The 22,908-nt window shown below is 34.4% G+C and overlaps 1 long non-coding RNA gene across 12 annotated transcripts in view; it reads left to right on the top strand.

The window, feature by feature from the left end:
- The first annotated feature begins 299 nt into the window (after positions 1-299).
- The window catches only part of LOC138334829 (uncharacterized), a 28,953-nt gene continuing 6,344 nt past the window's right edge, over positions 300-22,908 (top strand). For 11 of the 12 annotated variants that reach the window (XR_011210186.1, XR_011210188.1, XR_011210190.1 and 8 more), the window contains exons 1-3: positions 9,447-9,494; positions 18,606-18,698; positions 19,569-22,618. This is a non-coding gene — a long non-coding RNA (uncharacterized lncRNA). Of the gene's footprint in view, positions 455-9,446; positions 9,495-18,605; positions 18,699-19,568; positions 22,619-22,908 lie in introns of those variants that run through there. The other variant, XR_011210182.1, reaches the window with a different exon arrangement.

Raw genomic sequence — 22,908 nt, forward strand, 5'->3', positions numbered from 1 at the left:
GTTTTTGCCTTTTCATAGATGCATTATAATGTTAGACAGAAACTTTTTAAAACCATTGTTTTTCCCCTTTTTACCATTAATATCACGGGCATATAACATATATGTTGAGAATATTATGGTATCGTGTCCATACTATTGCATTAAGGCGTCAACCTTCTTGAAACATTTAAATATTCATGAGATTTTTAAATAGTCTTTAATACATTAACTCCCGCTTCTACTTTCGATGTAACAAGCCCCTGTGGTCTCGGTCATGTACTATATGATATAGCTGTATGCACGGAATCGCGCACGCGCTCCAAACAGTTTAGTAACGCGTGCTCGTCGTGCGTTGTAATGTGTAATTTCTTCAGTAACAAAAGGAGCTACGCTGTATACATACGATAATAGATTGTTACATGTAGCTTCATTTGGTAAAAAAGTGGTGGCTGGGATCAGATGTTCATGCACACAGGTATGTGGTTTTGGAGATATTATTCTTTACATATTTATGTACATTTAATTTGTTGGTAGAGTCAAACCGTTAGGCATATTGGTCACTGTTTCGATATCCATAAATGTACAATGTTACACATACTTCATTCTGGGTTATATGGATATATATACAAATATGCTGTATGACTAGGAGTTACGATAATGGTGGCTACATAATCAGTATTAATTCTCAAATGAGCATGAAAATGATGTGGATACACGGGAGTACCAGAGTCTATGGTGGCTACATATGTGGATGGGCGGGAGTACCAGAGTCTTGGTGGCTATATATGTGGATGGACGGGAGTACCAGAGTCTATGGTGGCTACATATGTGGATGGCGGGAGTATCAGAGTCCATGGTGGCTACATATGTGGATGGACGGGAGTACCAGAGTATATGGTAGCTACATATGTGGATGGACGGGAGTACCAGAGTCTATGGTAGCTACATATGTGGATGGACGGGAGTACCAGAGTCTATGGTGGCTACATATGTGGATGGACGGGAGTACCAGGGTCTATGGTGGCTACAAATGTGGATACACGGGAGTACCAGAGTCTATGGTGGCTACATATGTGGATGGACGGGAGTACCAGAGTATATGGTAGCTACATATGTGGATGGACGGGAGTACCAGAGTCTATGGTGGCTACATATGTGGATGGACGGGAGTACCAGAGTCTATGGTGGCTACATAATGTGGATGGACGGGGAGATAACCAGAGTCTATGGTGGCTACATATGTGGATGGATGGACGGTGAGTACCAGAGTCTATGGTGGCTACATATGTGGATGGACGGGAGTACCAGAGTCTATGGTGGCTACATATGTGGATGGACGGGAGTACAGAGTCTATGGTGGCATACATATGTGGATGGATGGACGGGAGTACCAGAGTCTATGGTGGCTACATATGTGGATGGACGGGACTACCAGAGTCTATGGTGGCTACATATGTGGATGGACGGGAGTACCAGAGTCTATGGTGGCTACATATGTGGATGGACGGGAGTACCAGAGTCTATGGTGGCTACATATGTGGATGGACGGGAGTACCAGAGTCTATGGTGGCTACATATGTGGATGGACTTCCTTAGTACCAGAGTCTATGGTGGCTACATATGTGGATGGACGGGAGTACCAGAGTCTATGGTGGCTACATATGCATGGATGGACGGGAGTACCAGAGTCTATGGTGGCTACATATTGTGGATGGACGGGAGTACCAGAGACTATGGTGGCTACATATGTGGATGGACGGGAGTACCAGAGTCTTTGGTGGCTACATTTGGATATGTGAATGGACGGGAGTACCAGAGTCTATGGTGGCTACATTTGTGGGATGGACGGGAGTACCAGAGTCTATGGTACATACATTTGTTTAAACGATGGACGGGAGTACCAGAGTCTATGGTGGCTACATATTGGATGGACGGGAGTACCAGAGTCTATGGTGGCTACATAATGGTGTGGATGGATTTAAACCATTGCTTTACACATTAAACCTGTGTGACAAGTACAACGACGTCTATGTGGCTCACTTATAAATCCTTGGATGGACATTAAACCTTAAGACAAATGTCTAACTTGACATTGTGTTTGCTGAATTTTTTAACTTAAATATTTACTAAAGCCGAATTTTTATAATTTGTGTTATTTTTAGTTTAGCTTGAAATGTTTATTGAAATGCCATACCTTTGACATATTTATATATTGCTATTCCAACCTTTTGCTACATTTAGCGGCATGGTAACTCATATTGCAAGATTCGATATAAATGATGATATAAACCTTCCTATTGGATCAAGTGGAACTTTCCGTTGCAATCAGTAATCGATCAGATCTTTCAAAGAATTCCTCTCCTCAAGTGATGATTTTTACACAACAAAATTGATCGAAGTTTGTTTGAAAAGGTTGAACAATTCGTCTTCCTTAGATATATGTCTATATACAAATACAATTATTTAAACGACTTTATCCTTTTCAATTTCACAGAATCATGCATTTTTTTGTAACAAAAATATCCTCATACAAGACTATCCCGCATATACGGGAGTGTGTCCAAACCTGTCAATTTAATACTCTATGTTTCTCTATACCATGTACATTATAAAGAGATAGAATTAACTTTGATTTTTGGAGGCACGCGTACATTATAAAATTATAGAATTAAAATTAACTTTTTTAGATTTTGAAGGCACGCGTAAAAAAAAAATAAATTGAATTGAAATCAAATCACTGTAAATTACAAGATTCATGAAACTTTATTTAGTGTCGCATACACATGTATGTACAATCACAGGCGTTTGGCTCTATAGACATTTAACCCTGTGGTACAATTGTAAAATGCTAACTTTTAAGCGCTGTGTGTAGCACTATATATAGCTATTTCCATGGCATGCAGTTGTATGCATAATTCGTTGAGTAAACCTAGCCCAAGTCATATTCATTAAAACATAAGCACACTGTAAACTTTTAGTGTTAACTTAATCCATTTTTGGTGTTTTTTTTAAAGTGTAACTTAACACCAATATCGGTGTAAAAAAAACGGTAAACACCGTTCCTGGTGTAAAGTTAATCCAAACAAACCTAAAATTAGTGTATTGTTTACCCAAATTTTGGTGTAACTTCAATCCAAAAGTTGGTGTAACGTAATGTGCAACGTTACACCAAAATGGTGTTACTTTACACCAAATTTCTCACATGAAAGTGTAACGTTACACCCCAGTGGTGTTTACTTTACACCAAATTCTCACTTGAAAGTGTAACGTTACACCCCAGTGGTGTTACTTTACACCAAGTCACTTTTTTTCACCTAAAAGGGTAACCTTACACCACACATCGGTGTTACTTTACACCAAATCTCACTTTTGAAGTGTTACCTTACACCACAGTGGTGTTACTTTACACCAAAGTCTAATTTTCGAAAGGGTAACCTTACACCACAGTCGGTGTTACTTTACACCAGATCTTCGTTTTGAAGTGTTACCTTACACCACAGTGGTGTTACTTTACACCAAATTCTTACTTGAAAGGGTAACCTTACACCACAGCGGTGTTACTTTACTTTTACACCAAGAACATTCGTTTGAAAGTGTTACCTTACACCACAGTGGTGTTACTTTACACCAAATTCTAAATACTTGAAAGGGTTAACCTTACACCACAGTGGTGTTACTTTACACCATTTACACCAAAGTCATTGAAGTGTTACCTTCAACCAAGTTCATTACTTGAAAGTGTAAACCTTACACCAAAGTCAATTTGAAAGTGTAACTTTACACCAGGTGGTACTACTTACACCACCAGTTATACTTTTACACAAAATCCTATTGAAAAGTGTTAACCTTACACCACAGTGGTGTTACTTTACACCAAATCTTCGAATTTGAAGTGGTTAAGTTTACCTTACACCACAGTGGTTTCTGTAACTTTACACCACAAATCTTAAATTTGAAAGGGTAACCTTACACCACAGCGGTGTTTACTTTACACCAGAACTTCGTTTGAAGTGTTACCTTACACCACAGTGGTGTTACTTTACACCAAAGCTATTCTTTTGAAAGGGTAACCTTACACCACAGTGGTGTTACTTTACACCAAATCTTCGTTTTGAAGTGGTTACCTTACACCACAGTGGTGTTACTTTACACCAAAGCGTAATTTGAAAGGGTAACCTTACACCACAGTGGTGTACTTTACACCAAATATATTCTTTGAAAGTGTAACCTTAACACCACAGCAAAACTGTTACAATTACACCAAATTCGTTACTATTGAAATATGTAAATTACCTTACAAACACAGTGGTGTTGATAATCTTTACACCAAATGGTAACTTGAAAGGGTAACTTACACCACATTCAGTGTTACTTTACACCAGATCTTTATTTGAAGTGTTACCTATCGGCTACACCACAGTGGTTACACTTTACACCAAATTCTTTTCAATTTGAAAGTGATATAAATTACATGGGGTTACACCACAGCGGTGTTACTTTATTTTTTGAAGAAACAATAACAAAGGTGTTAATTTTTACACCACAGTGGTAAAAACTTTACACCAAAATTAAAAGTAATGGGCTTATACTTTGAACGGGTATACCTGTAATGACATGGATGGCTTTTTAACTTTACACCAGGGTACATGTAACAAATTACACCACAGTGGTGTTACTTTACAAACATAGGCATCTTTGACGGATTCAAAACAAGTGAACCTGTTCAGTTTCATAACCTTACAACCACAGGTACAGTGTTACTTTATACATTACTACCTTTATATGAAAGGTACAAATTTTAACATGAAGTAGATTGAAGTAAACATACAAATTACCACAAGCTACTGCAAGTTAAGAATACTATTTACTACTTCTGACACAATTTTAAATCCTAATTAGTACATGCTTACAATTAGGGAAAAACATTTACATCAATAGTATTTAGTTAATACAAAAACTTAAGGACAATATTCATTACAAGGTGACCATTAACTTACTTTTAGAAAAAAGTAACCAGATTATTTATCGTAAAATTGTACTGTTTATGTTAAGTTAAGGTATGTAAATAACATACACCATTTTTGATGACCCTATAGACTAATAGACATAAAATATACGCCAATTGTAATAAATACGGCGTTTGGAACAATTTTTACAGAGTTTTCACATTTTTATTCGAGTAGAACATTTTATGTAAATTTGAGGTGGTTGAAATTATTAAAAAATAAATTAATATATTTGGATTGAATATTACCAATTTAATATTTATGAAATTCGTAACGAATGTAATTTTTGATTTCATAGTTTTGTATTTTAAAACTCATTAGAATATTTTAAGGTTACAATTTTATTATGGGTACATTTTACATATGTTTACCGATTTAGTAAAAATCAAATGTAGACATTAATTTTTATGGTAACGCCACAAATGTTTATACATATTGAAAAAGAAGACTTTATACATTAAAAAATTATTTTGATAACTAAGTAATGTTCACATGTACACATATTGCAACGGAAGTTAACATGTAATGAAGATGTTAACCAAAACTAAGGCTTTAGATAAAATATACAATAAATTTGTTGTTTCATAATTTTAAAGTTTTATGTTGAATGCAAAGTTTGACCTAAATATTTAGGTATTAAAAATGTACCAAATATTAATTTTAATGGTTTGACATGTACATGTAGATGGATGACACCATCATTTAGGTAATTGATTGTATAATATGTTTAACATTTGAAATTACGTACAATGATCATGACAAATTTTTATACTAATAAAACCCTATTATCTGATGTAATGAATGTATAGATATTATCATGTTTTGTATATTGTATTTTCCATAATTTTGGAATTTATGCATTTTTAATTGTTACATATGACTTTAATGTTTAACATTTTTTTTAAATCTACAATATCAATAAAAAAAAGAATTATTTATACATTACATACAGGACATTTTTTCAAAGCTAAAAACTTTGCAACGACATATGTTTTAAAATAATATTATCTCTTAAAATAACAATTCTCCATGCCATAGTTATAGTTTTAAATCGATCTATGTAGATTGGGGTGGATTTAAACTTTTTACGATTATTACAATTAAGAAGTTAAATGTTAGATAAATGTATTTGTGATGTAAATTTTTTTAGGAAGAAGAATCGTTACAAATGTGAAACTGAATTTTAATTGATACACGTTTTTTGTGTTAAATTATATAGTTAAGTTGTTTTTTTTTTCAAATTTTAAGTAGATGGTGCTATAAACAAGCTATTTTGAAAGTATTTGACCAATTTGGGAAACAACTATTAAATGAATTACTTACCAAATTTGGATGATTACAGATATTTGGGATGATGTTACACCTAATTTAGATTTATTCTGCAATTTTTTACCAATTTGGATGAAGGTTACTACCGATTTACATGATGTTACAATGATGAATTTAGGATGAAGGTTACACCGTATATGGGATGAAGGTTAACCAATTTGGGATGAAATATACCAAATTTATGAATGTACACCAATTCACCATAATGAAGGTTACACCGACGATGAACTGTTACACCAAATTGGGAACATGAAGGTTACACCAATACCATTTTGGTTGAAAGGTTACACCAATTGGATGGGATGAGGTTTGTAAATACACCGTTACATTGGAGGTTATGAAGGTACACAATTGTATTTATGAAGTTACACCAATTATCTATTTTAAGAACAATAAATGTAACAAAATTTTGGATGACCATGTACACCTCATTGACACTCAGGAATAAGGCTTTACACCATATTTTATTCATAGTAAGTAAACCAAGATTTAATCGAAATAATGATATAAATAGGATGAAAGCTTACCAATTTATAGGTATACGTACACTATTTTAAATTTACACCTAACCTGGATTAATTTTACACATAGAGGTAAATTATAGCTGCCTCCTTTTTTGGTGTAACATTACAACACTGAAAACATGTTTAAGGAATTAGTTACATAAAAAAGTTTTACCACAGCTGTCTCAGATGGTGTAATTAACACCATGTAACTTTGTGATATTGTAATCCTAATTTTTTACACACGGGTGTAAGATGGTTGCAACAAACAAGGATATACAGCTGTGGTACCACCTTTTTTGGGAACTTAACACTTTACAAAAGGTTTACAGTGAGCAAAAGATCTAGGATAAATTTAGGGAAAAGTTTAAAGTGGGTACTCCACATGATGGTGAAGGATTACCATTTTATGTAATGCAAATAATCAATTTGGAGATACAATTATACCGTTTACTGAATCTTTAATTTTATCCCTGATATAGCCTAGTGCCCTAATCCTCGATACTTCAGGTATTACTAGATTTTATTTTCGGAATACATATTAAAATGAACTGTGATTGTACACCATGGATTTCGAGGATGAAGGTCCTTAAAACAATTTACTTAGATGAAAAGTTACAGATGTAATTACACGATTGAAGGTATACACAAATCTTGAGAATGACAGGTTATATAATTTGGTGGATTAAGAGTGCCCTAAGACCATTTTTATGATTACACATTTTGAGGTATAGGTTAAACCAATTGCATGGAAAAGGTTACACCAATGTCGTGGATGAACTTTCACAACCGTTTGGATGATGTCTATGCTACACCAATTTGGGATGAAGGTTTACTCACATATTGTATGGATGAAGGTTACACCTTTTTGATGAAGGTTACACTCATTTGTGATACGATAAATCATTTTTGTGCCCTTACACCGATTTGATAAGTGGTCACGTGACAGAAATTACACCCCTTTTTTGGATGAAGGCTACACCAATTTATGGTGAAAAAAGTCAGAGTATACCTTGAAATTTGGATGAAGGTTACACCTATTGAGATAAGTTTACACCAATCAAAGGTTACAAAGGTTGCCATGAAATTTGGATGACTGTAACGTTAACACAAGGCTTTTGTTCGCGGAAACAAGGTTACAAAATTTCCAATTTTAATGATTTTTATTTTTGAACAAATAAAATTTGGGTTACCAAAAGTTGTAAAATTACAAATGATTGGTGAAAGTTCCTCCAAAAGTTGGCATTGTTATATTGGATATTAAGGATGACTGAGTTGGTAAATTATTTAAGTGTTACAATTTGGGATACGAGGCCATTGTTGTTTATGTAAAGCTAAAAATAATGATAACTTTGTGGATTGAGTTAAAGTTTAACCTTATTTGTGCAAACGAGCCCATTGTTTCAGGTTTGCACAATGGATAAAATTGAATTGATTTTTGGTTGTTTCTTTATTTTGAACCAATTGGTTTTAAAACCAAATATTAGTACGGTAAATAGTCACATAGCAAGCAATCGGGTCATCAACATGTAACCACTTTTAATTTTTGGAATACATATTAAAATGAACTTACTGTTCCAATTTGGAATATCTGTTGTAATTATCGAATTTACACAGTTTGACATGACGATTTGAGAGTTTAAAAATTTTTACAAATTTAACCTTGAAATAAAATATATGCAAGTCTGTTCGCGAGAATTATAAATTTACCCACATTTAACGTAACCTAAAACTTTTTAACAGTGGGGTATAGAATAGAAAAAAAACACCGTGTAAAGTAACTTATGTAACCCGGACTTCCACGGGGTTACATAATTTACTACCCCATTTTTAATGATAATCTAAATAAAATATCTGTTTGAAATAAACACGCGGACAATAGATTTTTTGGAGTGATTAGAAAACTTTGAAAAAATTTTGATTTCCAATTTAGTAGCCTAGTGCCCTCCCATCCTCGATACTTCAGGGGTTACTAGCTTTTATTTGCGGTGAGATGAATTGGTAAAATGATATGGATGAAGGGTTACATTGTAATCATGGAATATCGAATGTGTGAAAATTAAACAATTTAATTATTAGATTTGGATTACAATGTTTAGTGCATAAATGCGTCCTAATAAAATAAATAAGGAATCTGAAGAATTAGTTACAATTTATACTTGTGTATACATGAATTTTTAGGCACCAAGTCCCTAATCCATTAGTTTCATTCAGACGTTTTAGACCTAGTCCGCTCTAAATAAAAAAACGATGTATATCATTATAGGCTTATTTCTACATGGTAATACCTCTATTAGGCTAATTTAAAATGGTCTTGGGGCATTCTGGGGGTCCATGATTATAATATCTGTAACTAATTCTCAATCCCTGGGATATATATGTAAGAGTAATAGACTCATACGAGCGTTTTCAAGTAAAGTTTGGGTTATCATTTCTGTTCAGTAGTCGCCGATATGTGCCCTTACACTTTGATTATAAATTTGGTCACGTGACAGACAGGAATATCATTGGTTTCAATTCAAATCTCTGCCCATTTCTCAGAGATACTCTTTGCCACCATAATTTGAACGCACGCACACATTTTGCATCGATCCGAATATGGAGTCTTTCATTTTCCCTTTTCATCGGTATGGAATTGATTTTCCAGTGCGTAAGCAAGGCTTTTGTTCGCGGAAAGGTATGTAGCCTAAGTTTTTATTGTCTTACAAGAAAATCATGGGATTAGCCACAAGTTCTTACAACTGATAAAAGTTTCCCTCCCAATAATAACATGACATTTTATAATTTATAAAATAAAGACGATTCCTGAAACTATATTTAAGACGTTTTTCTTAGGGATAAATTAAGGGGCCATTGTAGGGGTCTAATTTTCATCTATGGTACTAGATCCATTCTAAGTTCAGTGACCAAAGTTTCTTGTTGCTATATTTGATCACGGTACGTAAAATATAGTTAAATTCATTTTGCACTTTATATGGAACTATAAAATCATGCAAAATGATATATTATTCCATTATTTTCGCATAATTCTAGTACGGTAAAGTAGTCGCTAAAATTAAAGCGTAGCAACGTCGGGTCATCATCATGTTTTCCCCACTTTTGGCGGGAACATATGAATGGAACTCAATTCCAATCATTTTACAATCGAATTCGTTTGACAATGACGTAGAGAAAGAAATATGTGGGATTTTATTGAGATATATGCAACTGTCGCGAGAATAAATTTGTATATTTATTTTGCGTGAAAAACTGTAATTATGAGGGTATAATGATAATGGAACATTGTGTAAATTTTGCGTAACCCGGCTTCGCCGGGGTTACATAAATTTACACGTGATCCATTATCATTATACCCTCATAACATCAACAAAATAAAAATCTGACCTTTAAATAAACACGCGGGACAAAGATTGAAATTTAAAATTGTTGATTGATAAAAATAATTTCTGGGGTTCAAAATCCCTTATGATTTCAGGTTACTCTAATGAGATGAATTGGTAGCATGTTTGGATGAAGGGTTACATTTTATTAACAAATGATTCGGAAGTCTCCAATGAAGGCTTATTGTAATAATTGCTTTTAATGCTTTAGTGCATATGCATAATGACACTTATAAGTTACATGTGTACTATTGTAATCATTGAGGACTTGTGTATTTTCTGAATTTTTTTAATTTTTTTGTCACCATAGTTTATCAATAGTTTCATCACTTTAAACCTAGTCCGCTAAACCTGACTGCCTACATGTGTATATCATTATAGGCATTTTAAAAAGATTTGCCTAATATATAAATTAGGCAATTTAAAAAAAAAATGCCTAATAATATACTATATACTGTAGGCAGGTTTAGCGGACTAACCTTAACCTTCATCGAAGGTCAAAACAGACGAATCATCTTTAAGTAATTTCCCTGTCATAATATAAGTACTGTTGGCTAGTACCTCTATAGACGCCACAATTCCCGAAAACGACGTGCGGTGAAAATGGTATCCGGTCGTTTCGGGTCACGTTCCGGTAATCCGGTCGTTTCGGGACACATAGAAAAGTCGTTTCGGTACCTTTATGTAAAAATTAATACACACGGTTGATTTCCTTTAGATTTACAAACTGTTTTTCATTAAAGAGCTCCTCCTGAAATTACTACATGTTACTATGGGTAGTAAACGAATCCCATTCATAAAATTACACTTTTCTTAGATCGGACTACAAATTAAGGGGGATAACTCGCACAGGATTTTTGTCTCTTCCATATATGGTAAAAAATATAATTCAGTCGACCAGCTGGTAATCCTCACTATATTGCCCCGTCACGGTACGTAAAACTTTTCACTCCCTCACTATAAAAATAAGGACAACTTTTGAATTCCAAATTTTCGACTTTCTACTACAATAAAATCCCCTTTCCTCAACTCAGATGATAATGTCAAACCACTACCGTTTTCTTCTTTTAAACGATATCTATTTAGTCTTTAATTTCCCAAGGCTATTTCTACAGTCTACCATGTTATAAATACAATGTAAAAATGTACTCAGTCATAAGACACCAGTGTAGTTCTCCCAGAGATGACATTTACGGTATAAATTTGTCACTAGACTGTACTTGTGTTTTGATTGTATGCTAACCATTTCTTTCTTGAATGTCAGAATGATACTACTGTCCATGCTGATATGGTCCAAGTGTTTAATGACCTAAACATAGAAGTAAATTATATTTGTTACTTTATGGAAATGAAAACTTGACTTTGGAAATAAATTGTTATTTATTTGAATTTTTGCAGTCATTTACAAAGCCCAGTAGAATTTTTTAACCATAATAATTGTATATCTTGTAATTATGTAAATAATATGTTAAATTCAACTTATTCAATGTACTTACAGTGTACATTGTATACATGTATGCCATCACTTGTATTTAATGCTGATTGAAGAAGGCTTCATAAGTTAAAATAACTTGTGCCTTAATCCATTTTTTTACTTATCTTAGACAATAAACTACAGTGTATATGAATGTAAGCTAACATTTACCCTTAGTGCACTAGTTGCATTTAAAACTACAGGTAAAACTAGTAGTGTGCACTAAACCTAGATAGGTGATTAACACACAAAAAACATACAAATGGTCATTTACCTTTTACCTGTGATTCTCACCTTTGAATTTCTGGTAGTTACATGTAGTCTAGAGTCTAGATTGTATTTGGTTAATTGCTCAGGACAAAACCAGCGAGTGAGTTGATAATACTTCCTCTATTAAGAAGCTACCTACTGTTATCATAGATACTGCCGACTCTATCTGTGAAATGAATGATTATTCTAGGGAAAGTTAACTAAAACCAATTTAATTAATTAAATTATAAATGAATTAATTAAGTCGTATTTCAAAATAAAATGAAAAACATCTCTTGAAATTTTTATTCTTTAATTCCTTGAAAGTCCGTTTTGAGAGCACGTGTGTTCATGACCGGATTCATGTTACGATCGTGAATATTCAGTAAGGTATCTCCAAATCTAAATGGCTAAATGAATATAGCCTGGAGCTTGAAACGATGTATAAGTGTGTAATTAATTCGTCACAATAGACAGATTACCTTATAAATAAGTTTCTCCAGCATGTGAAAACTTTTGAACTTGCAAATGTTTACGGAAGTGGTGTAATCCCACATGCAGAGCCAGCAAATTAAATACGAAACTAAAACCTTCCTACATTAACACTGACCAATCGGCACTATAAATGATGGTATGACTGTAAAATTTACTCTTATTACTATCTTTTGAAATGGTTCTGTAAGATATCATCCTGATTTCAATACTAATTGAAATAATTGAGAATACGGAAACGTGCAGTCAGTAATCAAATATGGCGGCCACCTGTGGTTGATTAGCCTACTCAGTCGGCTTTCCAGCTAATATCTTGGACAATGATTAAATCTAAATGCCTATCAGATACACAATAGACTTGATTGATACCACTTGGAATTACACAAGGTATGGTTAATTATTTGATTGTAAAAACATCGTTGTTGATTTCCTCATTATAGTGTCACCGGCAATTCACAAGCTAACTAGGCCTGCCGTTGTGTAAACAAAGTGTCAATCATCGTGTCAAACTCCTCTCGGCAGTTAATTTTAATGAACAGAAGGTTGTTTTAAGCACTGATAAACAATAAGAACCGTTTGATTTTGTTCTTCAAAAGTGTTTGGAGGCAATGCAAAATGTTGTGATTGAAGATACAAACACAGATTTTTTTTTGTAAATATTTTTTTCCCAAAATGAAACTCAAAAACGTACCTGCGCACTATACGCGGGTGCGCACTATACGCGCAAAAATACGGTAAATCCTTTAAATCGCTACTTGTCATAGAGCTCTGAATGGAATGTAACCAAATTTGGCCACAAACATCCTTTGGGGAAGGGGAACAGAACTTGTATACTATTTGGCTCTGGTCCCCAGGGGGCAGGAGGGGCGGGGCCCAATAGGGGAAATAGAGGTAAATCCTTTAAATCGCTACTAGTCATAGAGTTCTACATGAATTGTAACCAAATTCGGCCACAAACATCCTTGGGGGAAGGGGAACAGAACTTGTATAAATTTTGACTCTGGTCCCCCGGGGGCAGGAGGGGCGGGGCCCAATAGGGGAAATAGAGGTAAATCCTTTAAATCGCTACTAGTCATAGAGTTCTGAATGGAATGTAACTAAATTTGGCCACAAACATCCTTGGGGGAAGGGGAACAGAACTTGTATAAATTTTGGCTCTGACCCCCCCGGGGGCAGGAGGGGCGGGGCCCAATAGGGGAAATAGAGGTAAATCCTTTAAATCTCTACTTGTCCTAGAGCTCTACATGAATTGTAACCAAATTTAGCCACAAACATCCTTGGGGGAAGGGGAACAGAACTTGTATAAATTTTGGCTCTGATCCCCCAGGGGCAGGAGGGGCGGGGCTCAATAGGGGAAATAGAGGTAAATCCTTTAAATCACTACTTGTCATAGAGTTCTGAATGGAATTTAACCAAATTTGGCCACAAACATCCTTTGAGGAAGGGGAACAGAACTTGTATAAATTTTGGCTCTGACCCCCTGGGGGCAGGAGGGGCGGGGCCCAATAGGGGAAATAGAGGTAAATCCTTTAAATCGCTACTAGTCATAGAGTTCTGCATGGATTGTAACCAAATTTGGCTACAAACATCCTTGGGGGAAGGGGAACAGAACTTGTATAAATTTTGGCTCTGACCCCCTGGGGGCGGGAGGGGGGGGCCCCAATAGGGGATTTAGAGGTTAATATTAAAATTCCTTCAGAAAAGAAACAATGAACCTGTATTCAGAACATTACTTGGCATTACAAACCAGGTGAGCGATACAGGCCCTCTGGGCCTCTTGTTTTAACTTATCTTAAGACAATAACCTACAGTGTATATGAATGTAAGCTAACCTTTACCCTTAGTGCACTAGTAGTGCACAACATTTAAAGTACAGGTAAACTAGTAGTGCACTAAACCTAGATAGGTGATTAACACACACAAAACATACAGGTATTGGTCAGCTACCTGTGATTCTCACCTTTGAGTTTCTGGTAGTTACATGTAGTCTAGAGTCTAGATTGTATTTGGTTAATTGCTCAGGACAAAACCAGCGAGTGTGTTGATAATTACTTCTGTTAAGAAGCTACCTACTGTTATCATATACTGCAGACTCTATCTGTAAAATGAATAATTATATCTAGGGAAAGTTAACAAAAACAAATTTAATTCATTACATATATAAATGAATAATTAAGTCGTATTTTTCATACTTTTCGTTTTGTTGATTATCAACAAAATGAAAACAAATTTAATTAAATAAATAAATAAATAATTAAGTCGTATTTTCAAACTTTTCATTTTGTTTATATTTTGATAAAGTTTTATTATCAGTATTATTTCATAATTTAGCTTTAATACATTTATTTAGCAAATGTTTGGTACGTGCAACATGAACATCATTAAATACTTTCTAGGCCACATTGGTTTATCAGAAAGTAATAAAAACCTTAAGTAACAACTTGAGAGTGATCTCCCTTTGCCTATAAAAATCCACTATTGCTATATATAGATACTTGAGATATCTTTAATTTAAATAAAGATATCTTTAATTGAATAAGAGATATAAATTTGTATTTGAATTACAGATATTTCTATTTAAAAATCATGATGTGTCTAATTAAACACAAAATAGAGATATCTTTTATTAAAAAACAGATATCTCTAATTTCAATTAAAGATATCTCTAATTTTTGTAGCAATACAGATATTCTTATTTTACATACAGATATCTCTATTTGACACGAAATTAAAATATCTGTATTTAAACATCAAATTGGAAAAAACTCCCTTGATTCTCCCTTTTGTGAACTTTATGTGATGGCACCCGTCACAATTAGATCTTGTTATTATTATTCTTTTAAATTCTTCTTCTTATTTTTCTGGTTCTTCTTTTTTCGTCACGACTTTGACCGACCATTTTCTCGAAAACTATATGTCAGATCACTTGCGAGGTTATTTCTAGTGACCTGCAGATGTGTCGACTGGTTTCATTTTTTTCTGACCAGAATCCAAGATGGCCATCACAGCCTTTCATTGTTCAGATTTGAACTGCTTATAGATATTTACCACTTGTCCGATTTGCCTGGAATCTGTTTCAATATGTAGTTTAAATCAGATTCTAAATTTTTAATGTGAAAAATACCATAATTATTCAAAAAAAATATTACTTTCTTGTTCTTGGAGGTCAGCTGGGAACCATTTTAGGTCCACTTTTATTTTTGTTGTATTTTTTCTGATATAAATGATATTGTTTTCCAACGATATAACACTATATCTATTTCTGCAAAATAACATGTATTTATCGGTAAAACAATTTCACTTCATCATTCAGGGGAGGTCACTCTTACTTGTCAAATTAGGCTCTGTGGAGATTGGAGGAACTACTTGTGACAGCACCCGTCACAATTAGATCTTGTTGCTTTGTGTTTCAATATTAATCTTCGCACAGAGCACGTGAAAATGAGTCATTATCAGAAATGTTCCAAATCCAACATAAAGAAAACTGAAAAAATCACCTCCATAAATGGATAATTTTAATTCAGAAACTTAGAGAAAGAGCATTGTAGATATCAAAAACAATATTGGTATATTGATAAGCTCCCAATTATGACAGAAACATATATTGTATTTAGATCACACGTCAAGGTCAAATGTCCATAGTGTTACCATACTTAAATACCATAATATCCTGTTTTAAAATCTATTAATGTAATTAATATCTGTTCATTTCATTTTAAACTAATTAGTCAAAATAATAGCTTATGATATATTATATTACTTTAATATGCATACTCCGTAATCAGTTGACAAATATATCTCACCAGTCAACATACTTGTACTTTTATAGCATACAGGTACTTATTATATAAAATGATTCTAAAACATAATTCTTTGAGACAAAGATTTTATTTTGGTCTTTCAATAATTTGAATTTTTTTTTCAAATTCCAAGATGGCCACCACAGCCGCCATCTTGAAAACACATTTTGAACTTCTTCTCAAGTTCTACCAGTGCAATTAAATACTATGATTTCAAAGAGTTTGAAATATATCTAATGTTACAAAAGGAGTAAAATAGCAGTATTTCTTTGTCCTTGTCTGTGGTGTTACTATGTTTGTCCATAGTGTTACCAAGACTAAATATGGTGGTACTGTTGCCGATTGTATTTGTGATTCATTATTTTGAAATGTATTTTATCTATGAAGATATATACATCAAATATTATAACAATTAATGAAAATGTGTGTTAAATTTCTTCTTGTGTGACTCTTTTATTTCTGTGGTATTACCAAAATTTGTCAGTGGTGTTACTATTTTACCACTATTTGGTATACGTAACACCAAGGACAGTATACAATATAAACACCACAGAAGTTTTCAATTTTTAAAGATTTTCATTTCTACTCTTCATCATAGTACAAACTGTAACATCTCAATTTGAACTAACTAGTAGTTCCTTTAAATACAACATATCGTTGCATGTGTATCCGAGACAAGCTAATTGTTTGGAATGACGCACGTTTATTAAGTTCCGTGCTTTATATAGGGGGTTGGCCAGTGAAGGTAACTAAGCAGAGCAAAAAGAAAAATGGCTGCCACTTCCTTGGATATGACACTGTCATAGCTGGGGAATGTCTCAGAAGCAATTTAAAAAAAAAAAAAAATTCATTGTTTTTCTTAAATTCCAAATGCATACTTTTTAACTTGCATTGCCAGGTTTAAGTATGAATTTGGGTAATTTCTCTGGTGACAAGCCCATTTCCTGTGGTTGACCTACTTTGAATTGAAAAAAAAACTTCAACATAATTGTTATTTTCAAAACAAAGTGCATTAAAAGTTTCTTGGTAAAGTCAGTTTTAAGCCTCATACATAAATCTTTTCCTATTAAAATATTTCTAAAATGGCAATTATTGTCAATATATAGAAAAGACAGTAATTTGGAACTTTTCTGAGAATGACTAAAATACAGATGTCTTAAATTCAAATTGAGACAGTCCTGTATTTCAAATATTCTCTAATTCAATTAAAGATATCTATATTTTAATTTTTATTGAAAATTCTATTTTTGATTGGACAAGAATTTGAAATAGATATCTGTGATTTAAAAGAAGATATCTATTTTCAGTAGAAAAAGAGATATCTGTATTTAATCAAATTACACATCTTTATTTAAAATAGGGATATCTTTATTTAAATTACAGATATCTTATTGAATAAAGATATTTTAATTAGAGATTTCTTTAATTAAATAGAGATATTTAAATATTAATGCATATAATCATATAACATATAACTGGCCCGAAGCTTATGTCATGGCGCGGCGTCCGTCATCCGTCCGTCAACATTTCCTTTAAATCGCTACTAGTCATGCAGTTCTACATTGATTGTAACCAAATTTGGCCACAAACATCCTTGGGGGAAGGGGAACAGAACTTGTAAATAAAGGTAAATCCTATAAATCGCTACTTGGCCTAGAGTTGTGCATGGATTGTAACCAAATTATGCCACAAACATCCTTGGGGGAAGTGGAACAGAACTTGTATAAATTTTGGCTCTGATCTTTGAAATGAATAATTTATCTACTCAAATCCATCCATTTTATAACACATGCACATTCTTTTGTGTCAATACAGTTAAGTTTCTTTTCCGAAACTTTAAATTTCCCACGTTGTCGTTGCCATTTTCTCTAAGTATGTAAATCGCCTTTAATCTCGACGGATTACTGTATTTGGGTAGATAAATTATTCATTTGTTGAATAGACCAAGGTTAGTGGTGCTTCTCGGTGGTCAGTCTGAATCGGGGATGACCTGACCCGATACCAAACAGTGTCGGCTTATTCCACGTTTTGATATAGCATTGCGCTCTGGCCCTAAACCAGACATCTACCTGTTGGTATCTGTCATAATGTCTAAGTCTGGTGTCAGGGCCAGAGTATCTCGAGCTACTGTGTATATGAATGATAGTGACATTCTACCCTCTGGATCACAAAATATAATTCATGATAATGTAAACATTTAAAATATGACCCTAAGGTAGATTATCCCCAACTTCTCTATTCATTTAGTCTTCTTTTACTGATATCAATTAATCTTATCCACATGAACATACCTGATCAATTCATTCGACCAGATTCTTACTTAAATAATTGCAGAATATTGTGTGTTAATTGTTTATTTGTTTACTGAACTTCTGTTGCTCTTGTTCTTGTAGGCTGTGTCCTTCCGTGGCCTGAGCCTGGTGAGCCGAGCAGCAACGTCGCTTGCTGTTGCGGTTAGCCAACGTCTGTCTCTGTCGGAGGCCGTGGTAAGATGTTACATTTTAACGCTAAGTGTAGAATATGTTATTCTCTACTGTGAAAAAAGTTCTCTCTTAGCTGTAATATTGTAGCTCGAAAGACTTCTAAACAGATAATGGTGTCATCTTAAAGCATACATGTGGTCAGACTGGGTATACATACATGTACATTAACATATATAGAGTTTTCTCTGTGCAATTAGAACTCCAATTTCAGACCAATACGATTAAAATACATATCCTTATTACATGTATCACTCCATTCGATAAGGATCTGACAACATCCCATTAGGGGTCACGTTCTGGTAACCATTCAAATTGTCCAGTCAAATTGCTGCTTCCAGAATCTGGGAAGTGAATTTTCTCTATTGCTATGTAACGGAGTGATTATAAGGATCTGTATTTTAATTAGATTTATTTGACACCAATCTGATATTATTGTAAAGTAGACAATCAGTTGGATTCATGTTTAAAACATAACAAAATTTTCATGTTTGGAGAATTTATTTTGAGTCGTGGTTTTCTTAGAAAATGTCATAATATTTATGTACTGTAAAAATATCACCAATCGAGGTACAATAGAAATGATACCTTTTCATATACAGTGTACTGTAGGGATACATGAAGAATAGGGATATTCTAAACTGGGGATCACAAAATATCTGTATTGTTATACAATGGGATATGCAAATAAATAAAAATAATTTGTTTTGCCTTCCCTATCCTTCATGTCTACATATTCAAATAGTGATATCAGTAACCATGTGCACATAAACATATCTGATCATGCTTAGGCCAGATTCTCACTTGAATATCTACCAAATATTGTGTATTATGCACCTTTATTTGTTTACTGAAATGCAGGTTGTGTTCTTGCAGGTTGTGTACTTCACCGCTTCGTTTGACTGCAGAGGAGAGGATAGCCCTAGCCTTGCAGACGATGAGCCAGCTACACCACCCACTCCAGCCCCTGTGTCCGTCCGTAGGTCTGGCCGTGTGAGGAGGGCACCAGCCTGGCACAAGGATTACGTAATGTGATGTACTGTAATATCCTTGTTAAGTCCATGGACTGATGTTGCTTGAGGATGTGGTAACCCCTCAATAATCGTCCCAACCCTAATCCCTCGCCCAAAAATGTACACTCTTTGACACATGCAGTGATACAACTATGAGGTTGTTTGAGGTAAACATTATCTGTTAGGGTTTGGAGTGATTATCCAGAAACTTGAAACTTGACATGCATACTCGTGGGAGTGTGCATAAAGGGTTTATGAGATAGGAATTCCAAGATGGCTGCCAGGGTCCACTTTCTGGTATAAATTGGTAAATGGGGATTAAAGGGATGCCGAACAGCATGACCATATTTTCGGATAGATCGGCCGCCAATGTGATATACGGAGGCCTCTGATTGGTTGTAATTTTATACATGTACGTTGCTGAAAAAAAGACAAAACATTGGTACTTAAGGTTTTGAGGGACAATGAACACATGCAGTAATACAACTGTGGTGTTATTTAAGGTACATACATTGTGTATGCAATGGTTCCCAGTACAACTTGTGTTCAATGCTAAAAATTTTGACTCAACTGAAGTGTACAGAAAGTAGTCAATAGTTTTTTTTTTTTTTTTTTGTCCCTCTCCCTAACAATACTCACATTACCCTATGCCCTAGCACAAACACAGCACATATTTATCTTCAACATTCTAACAACTACTTTGTGTACACTCACAGTTGACGTGTTCAAAAACAGTGTAAAGAATTGATTCGATTAGTTTTATGTCTTATTAACAGCCAGGGTCATTTATGTACATGCCAGGGTCAAAGGTGGAAAGAAATCGCTGACCAGAGGTCAGAACCTGGCAACTACCCCAAAATTGAATGGAACCTAATTAATGGTCATCGGCCAATCTCGGCACCAGTAACATGGGAAAGATATAAATAAAAAGTTTTTCAAAATGGTGACTTTTGCGCCCATCCTTGAAATTCAAAATGTGTTTTTAAGAACACTTGGTTGGGACCATGTCAGGATTATTTCAGACATATTTTAGCTTAATTGTATTGATAGAACTTGAGAAGAAGTTCAAAGTTTGCTACTAAAATGGTGGTCATTTAAAATACAATGAATGTTTCATTTGCCCTTCCAACCCCCTGCCTGCCTCGCCCCGCCCCCTCCCCACCCCACTTAAGGTATTGTGATATCCTTAAATAATTATATGCCCCACCCCGCCTCGCCCCGCCCCACCTGCCCCATTTAAGGAAATGTGATATCCTTAAATAATTATCCGCCCCGCCCCGCCCCGCCCCGCCCTGCCCCACCCCAGTTAAGGAAATGTGATATCCTTAGATAATTACCGGCATTCCCCGCCCCACCCTGCCCCGCCCCATTTAAGGAAATGTGATATCCTTAAATAATTATCGCCCCGCCCCGCCCCGCCCCGCCCTGCCCCACCCAGTTAAGGAAATGTGATATCCTTAGATAATTACGGGCATTCCCCGCCCCATCCTGCCCCGCCCCATTTAAGGAAATTTGATATCCTTAGATAATTACCGGCATTCCCCACCTGACCCTGCCCCGCGCCATTTAAGGCAATGTGATATCCTTAGATAATTCCCCGTATTCCCTCCGCCCCACCCTGCTCCCCCCCATTTAAGGAAATGTGATATCCTTAAATAATTACCCGTCCCGCCCCGCCTCGCCCAGCCTCCCCATTCCACCACATGCCATCTAAATCCAGGACGACAGGAAGAGACGGAAGTTGTAGAATTAAATTGTATGTAAAAAAGGAGTGAAAGGAAGTATAAAAGTGCAGCATGTATTTAAATACATGAGAAAGAAAGAAAGAAAGTAAGAAAGAGAGAAAGTGAAAGAAAGAAGAAAGAAACAAGAAAGAAAGAAAATGAAAAGAAAGTAAGAAAGATAGAAAGAAAGAAAGAGAAAGAAAGAAGAAAGAAAAAAGAAAGAAAACAGAAAGAAAGAAAGAAAGAAAGAAAGAAAGAAAGAAAGAAAGAAAGAAAGAAAGAAAGAAAGAAAAGATAGAAAGAGGAAGAAAGAAAGAGAGAAAGAAAGAAAGAAAGAAAGAAAGAAAGAAAGAAAGTCTCTAATGTCAATGTGTGTTGAATGAAAGCCCCCCTGTGAGGGGACATCTGTTTATAGAAAGAAAGAGAAAGAAAGAAAGAAAGAAAGAAAGAGAGAAAGAAAGAAAGAGAGAAAGAGAAAGTAAGAAAGAGAGAAAGAAGAAAGAAAGAAGAAAGAGAAAGAAAGACAGAAAGAGAGAATGTCTCTTATGTCAATGTGTGATGAATGAAAGCCCCCCTGCGAGGGGATATCTTTTTATAGAAAGAAAGAGAAAGAAGAGAAAGAAAGAGAGAAAGAAAGAAAGAAGGAAGAAAGAAAGAAAGAAAGAAAGAAAGAAAGAGAGAAAGAAGAAAGAAAGAGAAAGAAAGAAGAAAAGAAAGAGAGAAAGAATGAAGAAAGAAAGAGAAAGAAAGACAGAAAGAGAGAAGTCTATAATGTCAATGTGTGATGAATGAAAACCCCCCTGCGAGGGGACATCTGTTTATATTTAAAAAGGCTGACCCCAAGGCCCCAACCTTGGCAGTCTTCAAATGTTCTGGGGTATTAAAAAATTTTATGAAAAAAAGAAAAAAAAAAAAAAAAAAAAACAAAAAACAAAAAAAAAAAAAAAAAAACAAAAAAAAAAAAAAAAAAAAAAAAAAAAAAAAAAAAAAAAAAAAAAAAAATGTAAAAAAAAAAAAAAAAAAAAAAAAATTTGTAAATAAAAATGTAAATAAAAAAATCAGCATGTAATAATTGTTTCAAATATTTTCATATTTTCAGGATAGCGATACCATGAAGAAAGTGACAGTGACACCCGATAGCAGACGTTCCATGATAGCGACCATTAGTAATTAGCAGAGCTTAATTAGGGTATATTCCTTATAAAACTACCATTACCAAAATTGTATAATTAATTTCAGTTCTATTGCAAATGTGCATGTTTTGCAAACTATCATCAGATAGTCGCTGTTATATTCGCTTTTCATCTGTGGTCAAGCGTTTGTCAGTCCTTTTGTCCATTAATTATGGTTAATGTTACTTAATCTCAAAAAGAAGGAATTTAATGGTAACTGCAAATTTGATAGGAACTATTACAATAAACAATGTAATCTCCGGTTTAGATCAGCAGATATGTTTTCCACCATACTGATTGTTTTCAC

The sequence above is a fragment of the Argopecten irradians genome, chromosome 11 (assembly GCF_041381155.1).
Source record: "Argopecten irradians isolate NY chromosome 11, Ai_NY, whole genome shotgun sequence".
NCBI classification, from domain to species: domain Eukaryota; kingdom Metazoa; phylum Mollusca; class Bivalvia; order Pectinida; family Pectinidae; genus Argopecten; species Argopecten irradians.